The 7,857-nt window shown below is 31.2% G+C and overlaps 1 long non-coding RNA gene across 1 annotated transcript; it reads right to left on the reverse strand.

The window, feature by feature from the left end:
* Positions 1-5,410: 5,410 nt before the first annotated feature.
* Positions 5,411-7,857, reverse strand: LOC134229083 (uncharacterized). The gene is made up of 3 exons (XR_009984122.1): positions 7,349-7,857; positions 6,860-6,945; positions 5,411-6,628 (listed from the first exon to the last, which is right to left on the reverse strand). It is a non-coding gene; the product is annotated as an uncharacterized LOC134229083 (long non-coding RNA).

Below are 7,857 nucleotides of genomic sequence, written 5' to 3' on the forward strand. Positions count from 1 at the left end.
TTTAAAGAGATTATACTGGTATTACTTGAGGTACTACTACTGTAATTTTCGGGTTATAGGTCGATGGGGTATATAGGTCGAAAGGCTCATTTTCAGCCTTAATTTTTGAAAAATCCTAAGATAGGACGAACTTACTATATAGGACGAGGCTTTATTTCCCGTTTTCTAAAGATTCTTACGCAGATACAACGTATCAGAACAAGTAAACCTCTAAAATTACCGGGGCGATTCCGTGAAATGAACGTATCATGAAAACAAACAGGTATTTCAATGAGTACAGCATTTAAATAAAGTTTTTAAAAAAATGAAGTTAAAACTTCTTTGAATTGTGTTACTACCCCCGGTACTTATTTTTCTCCAATTTGCCTGTTCAATGCCTCCGTAGTTTCATACTGTTGTTAAACCACAGGCAAAAATAACACGTAAATACGTTTCTTATTTTAAGCTATAATTCGGGAAATACCCGAGATCAAAGAATAATAATTCTGATTTCAGAACAACTTGGACACATTCCTAATATAGTTTATTCAGTTAGTTATTTACCGGTGGACGACAATTGCTTTGATGTCCGCCATTTTCATTTTTGTTCTTCAGGGATTTGCTAAAACCTGCAAACGACCATTAAATGTATATATAAAGCAACAGTAAAGAATTGAAATAATATTACCACGCTGTAAGTTTAATTTATAAATTAAATTGAGAGTACCGGTACACCCACAATTTGACAGTCATTATGAATTTCATGGCTTTGTTTGTTCAATGATGTGTAACACTAATACCCTATAACGGCACGTGGATTTGCTAATCATGCCCTGCAGGTATTAAACCAACACAGGTGTAAAACCTTTGTGTGTACACAGTGTAAATCCTTTTATCTGTCAGACAATTAAATTCGTTAGAAGCCAATCTTTGTATAGCGGTAATTCAGTGTACTTCTTGTGTACGAAGAAGCTTTTAATAAACCTTATAATATCAGATAAAATTATATTTCTGTCTTAAATCATATTTCTGTAACCTGTATTTATTACTAATTCTTTGCTTGTAAAACTCCATATCAATAAAATTAATTCTTTATCATCCGCATGTATATTTCCATAATTGCTTGTAAAAGTTCAAACTATCTTTCAAAACGATCTTTTAAAACCCAAATTTATAACTCATTTGCTGCCTGTAAAACCTCTAATCTTGTTCAATAAAAAGAAAATAAAATAAGACTGTCACAATAAAAAAAATTAATACTACATATGTATTTCAATTTATCAATCTACTAATTAATGGTAAAACACTACACTTGTGATCTTGAAAAAATTTCCGTATTTTATATTTTGATACGGTTGCGGTTTTACTTTTAGTAAACGGTAGCGACTTCCTAACTTCACAAGATGGCTACCGCATGATGGCAATGGATAACACGTTGAGGAATTATTAACTTGATGAAGCACAGTTTTTTCCTTTGTCATCAACGGATATTTAATGGAATTTATTTTGTAAGAAAGCTATAGAATAAATATATTATTGTTTACCTAGGCATTAATTTTTCTGCGTAAAATAATGAAAAAAGTTACAAAAGTAGCACAGATTTGCTCTGAAATTTACGTAAATTTTATTGATTTTGGGGCATTTTTCGTAAAATTGAGCCTTAGAAAGGTCGAATTCGTATATTGGGCGACCCCAGCGGTTCTGAGAAAAAAGTATCGACCTATAACCCGAAAATTACGGTACTTGTAAAATCCTGGGCAACAAGAAAAATTCAGCACAGTGTGAAGCAGTCATATTTAACCTTCAACCTTGCCTAAGGCTTAATGCACAAATAGTGACTTACCCAGACAATGCACATCCATCCTTTTTTTAAAAACATGTTTAAAATTTGCAATTTTTCAAAATACAGAATAGTCACATACTTGCGACTTTTTGTCTACTTATTTTTTTGTGTATGAAAATCTGCATATAAATAGCTTTTTCAAGGTTTTCCGAATAGATTGATAACCACATTGCTACTTTAAGCTATTTAGCTAAATCAAGAGACTATAATAATAATGGACCTGTTCATAAGTTTGCTTAGCCTTAGATCAGAATGAATGGCAGTAACATATGAAGCAAAAAACGAGATACAAAGAACCACACCCATCCTTTCTTTTGGCCTTGTATACATGACCATATGTCCCTCTTCCAACTTTACATCCTTCAAAGTCAAATAAATCTTCAACTTTTTGTCTTTCGGCAGCTTTTTGTCTTTTGAAGTCATAATCCATTCTGCATTTTTCTAGTCAATTTGGTAATGAAAACGCTTTACCCTCTAACATAATTTCACATTGATACGAAGCGTTTCAAAGATTAAATTCCTAATTATTTTATAAATTTTAAAACCGGTCCCGGGTATAGGTTTTGTTCCGGAAAAAAACCCTGCGAGGTAAGTTCACAGTCTGCATGTTTGTTATTTGCCTCTTTTTGAAATGTTTCAAGAAATGCCAGTACGAATGCTGATCTTTATGCATAATGATATTGAGATCACAAAGATTTTCCATGATCTCTCTGTAGTAAGTTGCTTTACTCTTGCAGAGTGTGTGATCATTTTTAATCCGTATTATCATGATTATGTTACTCATTCACTATGCAAAATAAGCAGCAAAATATACGATGCGCCGTTATGGTGTTTATCAAAAAAAAAAAAAAAAAAAAAAATGCAGTGAACGTGAAGCTGAAACGGTGGATGTGAAGATGTTATTGGTCAAATTGATAATTAATATATGTTTCTCATATTCTTTATAAACTATCAAGAAGGGCGATCAAGACGTGTAGAATACCTATAGCTTCAGGTATTTAAGAATTTTATTCGATTTGTGAATTAAGTATTTAAAGTAAAATTCTCATTATTGGATTTTATGAAATTGTGATAAAACCACTGAAAAAATTCTCGGAAAAAAGATTCTTTTATTAAAAAATTACATTTGGTATTCGAACCTTAATGCCATTAAAATCTGGAGTATCATGTTGCTTTGAGACTAACACGCCAATACTCTTCAAGTATTTTTCGGAAAGATGCGAATATTTTGTCATAAAAGTATGTTTTTATTAAAAGTATAGAGAGCCTTTGACCCATGTTTTTTTTTCAAAAAAAAAAAAAAAAAAAAAAAAAAAAATGTGCATTTTTTTTCGATTAAACTTAATTTTAGGAATACATGTACTTGAGGAATGAAGTTTATTTCAACTAATGTTATCCGATATAACATAACTTGGGCAGTTTACGCTTTATAAACCGCGAAGCGGTTTATAAAAAAGCGTAAACTGCCCCAAGTTATGTTATATCGGATAACATAAGTTGAAATAAGCTTTATTCCTTATAATTTAATTTCAATGTAGACAATGAGACAATTTTTCCATTTTTTCCTTCGGAAAAAGTCTTCAAATATCGCATATTTTAAAAGTTAACGTCAAGCGGAGTAATCCGTTTGTTGACGTAACTCATTGTGACGTAGGCAAGTTATGTTATACAAAATGGATAAAATCATTTATCCAATCAATTGACGTGTTACTACTAAAATTAAATTATTTAAGGAATGACTCTAATTCTTGGCCAGATTATCGAGTATAATATGGTTTGGGTCACTTTACGCTTTATAGTATTTAAAGTAAAATTCTCATTATTGGATTTTATGAAATTGTGATAAAACCACTGAAAAAATTCTCGGAAAAGAGATTCTTTTATTAAAAAATTACATTTGGTATTCGAACCTTAATGCCATTAAAATCTGAAGTATCATATTGCTTTGAGACTAACACGCCAATACTCTTCAAGTATTTTTCGGAAAGATGCGAATATTTTGTCATAAAAGTATGTTTTTATTAAAAGTATAGAGAGCCTTTGACCCATGTTTTTTTTTCCAAAAAAAAAAAAAAAAAAAAAAATAAAAATGTGCATTTTTTTCGATTAAACTTAATTTTAGGAATACATGTACTTGAGGAATGAAGTTTATTTCAACTAATGTTATCCGATATAACATAACTTGGGCAGTTTACGCTTTATAAACCGCGAAGCGGTTTATAAAAAAGCGTAAACTGCCCCAAGTTATGTTATATCGGATAACATAAGTTGAAATAAGCTTTATTCCTTATAATTTAATTTCAATGTAGACAATGAGACAATTTTTCCATTTTTTCCTTCGGAAAAAGTCTTCAAATATCGCATATTTTAAAAGTTAACGTCAAGCGGAGTAATCCGTTTGTTGACGTAACTCATTGTGACGTAGGCAAGTTATGTTATACAAAATGGATAAAATCATTTATCCAATCAATTGGCGTGTTACTACTAAAATTAAATTATTTAAGGAATGACTCTAATTCTTGGCCAGATTATCGAGTATAATATGGTTTGGGTCAGTTTACGCTTTATAGTATTTAAAGTAAAATTCTCATTATTGGATTTTATGAAATTGTGATAAAACCACTGAAAAAATTCTCGGAAAAAAGATTCTTTTATTAAAAAATTACATTTGGTATTCGAACCTTAATGCCATTAAAATCTGAAGTATCATATTGCTTTGAGACTAACACGCCAATACTCTTCAAGTATTTTTCGGAAAGATGCGAATATTTTGTCATAAAAGTATGTTTTTATTAAAAGTATAGAGAGCCTTTGACCCATGTTTTTTTTTCCAAAAAAAAAAAAAAAAAAAAAAAAAAAAATGTGCATTTTTTTCGATTAAACTTAATTTTAGGAATACATGTACTTGAGGAATGAAGTTTCCCATACCAAAAAAAGTTATAACTTAGTTATAACTTTTGTAACTAAAAAAAGTTACAAAAAAGTTATAACTAAGTTATCGGAGTTTGGAATGGCATGTTTTAAGTGAGGTATAATTTAGTTATAACTTAGTTACAAAAAAGTTATAACTTTTTCATAACTTTTCACCTTTTATTGAACATAAATACAGCAAGTACATAAAAGTTATAAAAAAGTTATAACTACAAAAAGTTATACTTATTAAAAGTTACACAAAAAGTTATAAAATAGTTACAAAGTTATACTTTAGTTATACCCAAATAAACAGTGGAAAAGTTACAAAAAAGTTATACCCAAAAAAAGTTATGAAAAAGTTACAAAAAAGTTATACCCAGGAAAAGTTATAACTAAAAAAAGTTATACCTATTATAAAGTTATGAAAAAGTTACAAAAAAGTTATACCCCAAGAAAGTTATGAAAAAGTTATAGAAAAGTTATACCTAAAAAAAGTTATAACTGCAAAAAGTTATAACTATAAAAAGTTATACCTATTAATAAAAACTTTCGTAAAAGTTCCAGTGAAATTATACACTGTTAACCTGTTGCGGATTTACTCAGTTATAAGCTTTTAAAAAGCTACTCATTAAAATTAAAAAAAATAAAAAGGTTTTTGAAATTTAAACAAAAAAGATTATTTAAAACATATTAAAGGCAATAACAATTTTACCTAACAAACACGATAAAGATAGCTTGGTTTATTGTCAAATACAACTAAATGAATGCACATGCAATTGTTTTAAAAATTCAAGTGTACCTTATTTTACATCATGTCATCTACAACAGATTGAAATTTCTCTGGTTGTTTTAAAGAATACATTTTTAGCATATAGCAATTAGGGTCTTTGTAAAATTACCTAGCAAACTGCATTCTACTCTTGCTAATTGTATAAACAGGCATCACTAATTTTTAAATATTAACACCCTATTTATTTTTGATCTAGCTGTATTTCAAAAAAAAAAGAAAGTTTCTATAAACAGTGATTTCAGTCACAGTTTCTAGCTGCATACCACCCTCCTTGCACAGGTATCCTTGCAGGTGTACAGTTGTTTATCTTTATTATTTGAAGATAAGCTGCACTGAAAGTTGGCTGAGTTAGCTGACAGACTTAGCCATCGTTTGACAGGCCGCACTGGTAGTAGACCAAGTTAGTTGAAGGACTTGGCCATCGTTTGACAGGCCGCACTGGTAGTATACCAAGTTAGCTGACAGACTTAGCCATCGTTTGACAGGCCACACTGGTAGTAGGCCAAGTTAGTTGAAGGACTTGGCCATCGTTTGACAGGCCGCACTGGTAGTTGGTCAAGATAGTTGACGGACTTGGCCATCCCTTGACAGGTCGCATCTGTAGTTGGTCAAGTTAGTTGACGGACTTAAACGTCCCTTGACAAGCCGCACTGGTAGACGGCCAAGTTAGTCAATGGTCTTAACCGTCCCTATATTGACAGGCCGTACTGGTAGTAAGCCGAGACGAACTTGGCCATCTCTTGACATGCGGCACTGGTAGTAGGTTAAGTTAGTTGACGGACTTGACCATCCCTTGAAAAGCAGCTCTGATAGTAAGCCAATCTAGTTGATGGACTTAGTTGTTCAATGACAGGCCGCACTGGTAATAGGCCAAGTTAGTTGAAGGACTTGACAGGCTGCACTGGTAGTCAGCCGAGCTAGTTGATGGACTTGGTCATCCCTTGACAGGCCGCACTGGGTCAGCCGAGCTGGCCGAGGGACTTGGCTGGTGGACTGCATCCCTCATTTTAGCTGGTCAGACGTCTTGGCTGGTGGGCAGTGTGACTGGTAGTCGGCTAAGTTTTCGTTGAAATATGCTTGCAATTTTAACCTTTTCTTCAATTCTGCAAAAAATTGTAAAGGTTCAAAATTTAGATTAAAGATATTTAGATAGTATTTTTCCAGCACTCATTTGCACATCAAATTGAAAACACTCTTCCATATCAATTAATTCAAATTCATTAATTCATCCAAAACATGGAAAATACAAGACTAATTTAAGATTTATACTTACAGGAATCAGTTTTAGATTGAAAGATTTATTGAATTTTGAAATGAAAAAAAATTTACTTTACCTTAAACAAGTAATATTGTGAAGAATTTCATGTACTCCAGGGCAGGACAGATTCAGCTCATGGAAACATCATGTACCAATATTCTGCTTTATAAAAAAAAAAAAGAAAATTAATGTTAAATTACTCATTTCATTGCATTATTTAACATTGCAGCTATAGATCATGTTATGATCATGCTGATGCGTATAAGGCTTCACAATATTTTAACAGTTCAGGGAATCTATAAACAATTGTGGGAATAAATATGACAAAGAACATATTTGATTAATATACTAAATGCTGAAAAATATTATGCGTTTCAAATACTTTCAATTTGTTTACTTCAGTCTTTGTCATTCGACATACCAATCAAAACAAACAAGAAATCTAAGATTCACACGCCTAGAATTGTGTTCATTCCCAATATTTCTTCTTTTTGGAATGTTATTCCAGAGGTACTAAGTCTACTTTACCAAAATCAATAAAATGTTAGCATAAATATCGCCTTACCAACTGGTTTTATCTCCTTTTTTTCTATCAACACTTTCAACATCCAAACATTCAAATCGTCCATGGAAAAATCCGCGCTCTGTTATTGACCAATCATAGAACTCAAAAACGTCACGTGATCGAAAAAAATAAATAAATAATTCATTATTAATTTATTTTAAATGCAAATAAACCTAATTGTGTAATTTCAACCTTAAATTAAAAATATAAATACCAGTTGGTGTTAAAATTTTGAATTTATCTTAGTATCAACAAAACGGACATCGGAGGCCGGCGGCCGCCATATTTGCCGCCATTTTGAATTTAATATTTGTTTATTTGTGAAAATAACTATTATAACTGTGTTATTTAATTATGCAAACAATAAAATCTACATGTACTAGTCATCTGCTTAAATCTTAATATAAGTGGCAGTCTTTATTCACAACATCGTAATATCTGTTCAACATGAACATGCACATACTCTATGCTGCTGTTTATCTTTTTAGCCACCCATATTACGACTGATT

The sequence above is a fragment of the Saccostrea cucullata genome, unplaced genomic scaffold (assembly GCF_032062105.1).
Source record: "Saccostrea cucullata isolate Sc308-1 unplaced genomic scaffold, CSIRO_AGI_Scuc_v1 ctg10365, whole genome shotgun sequence".
In the NCBI taxonomy this organism is placed as follows: Eukaryota; Metazoa; Mollusca; class Bivalvia; order Ostreida; family Ostreidae; genus Saccostrea; species Saccostrea cuccullata.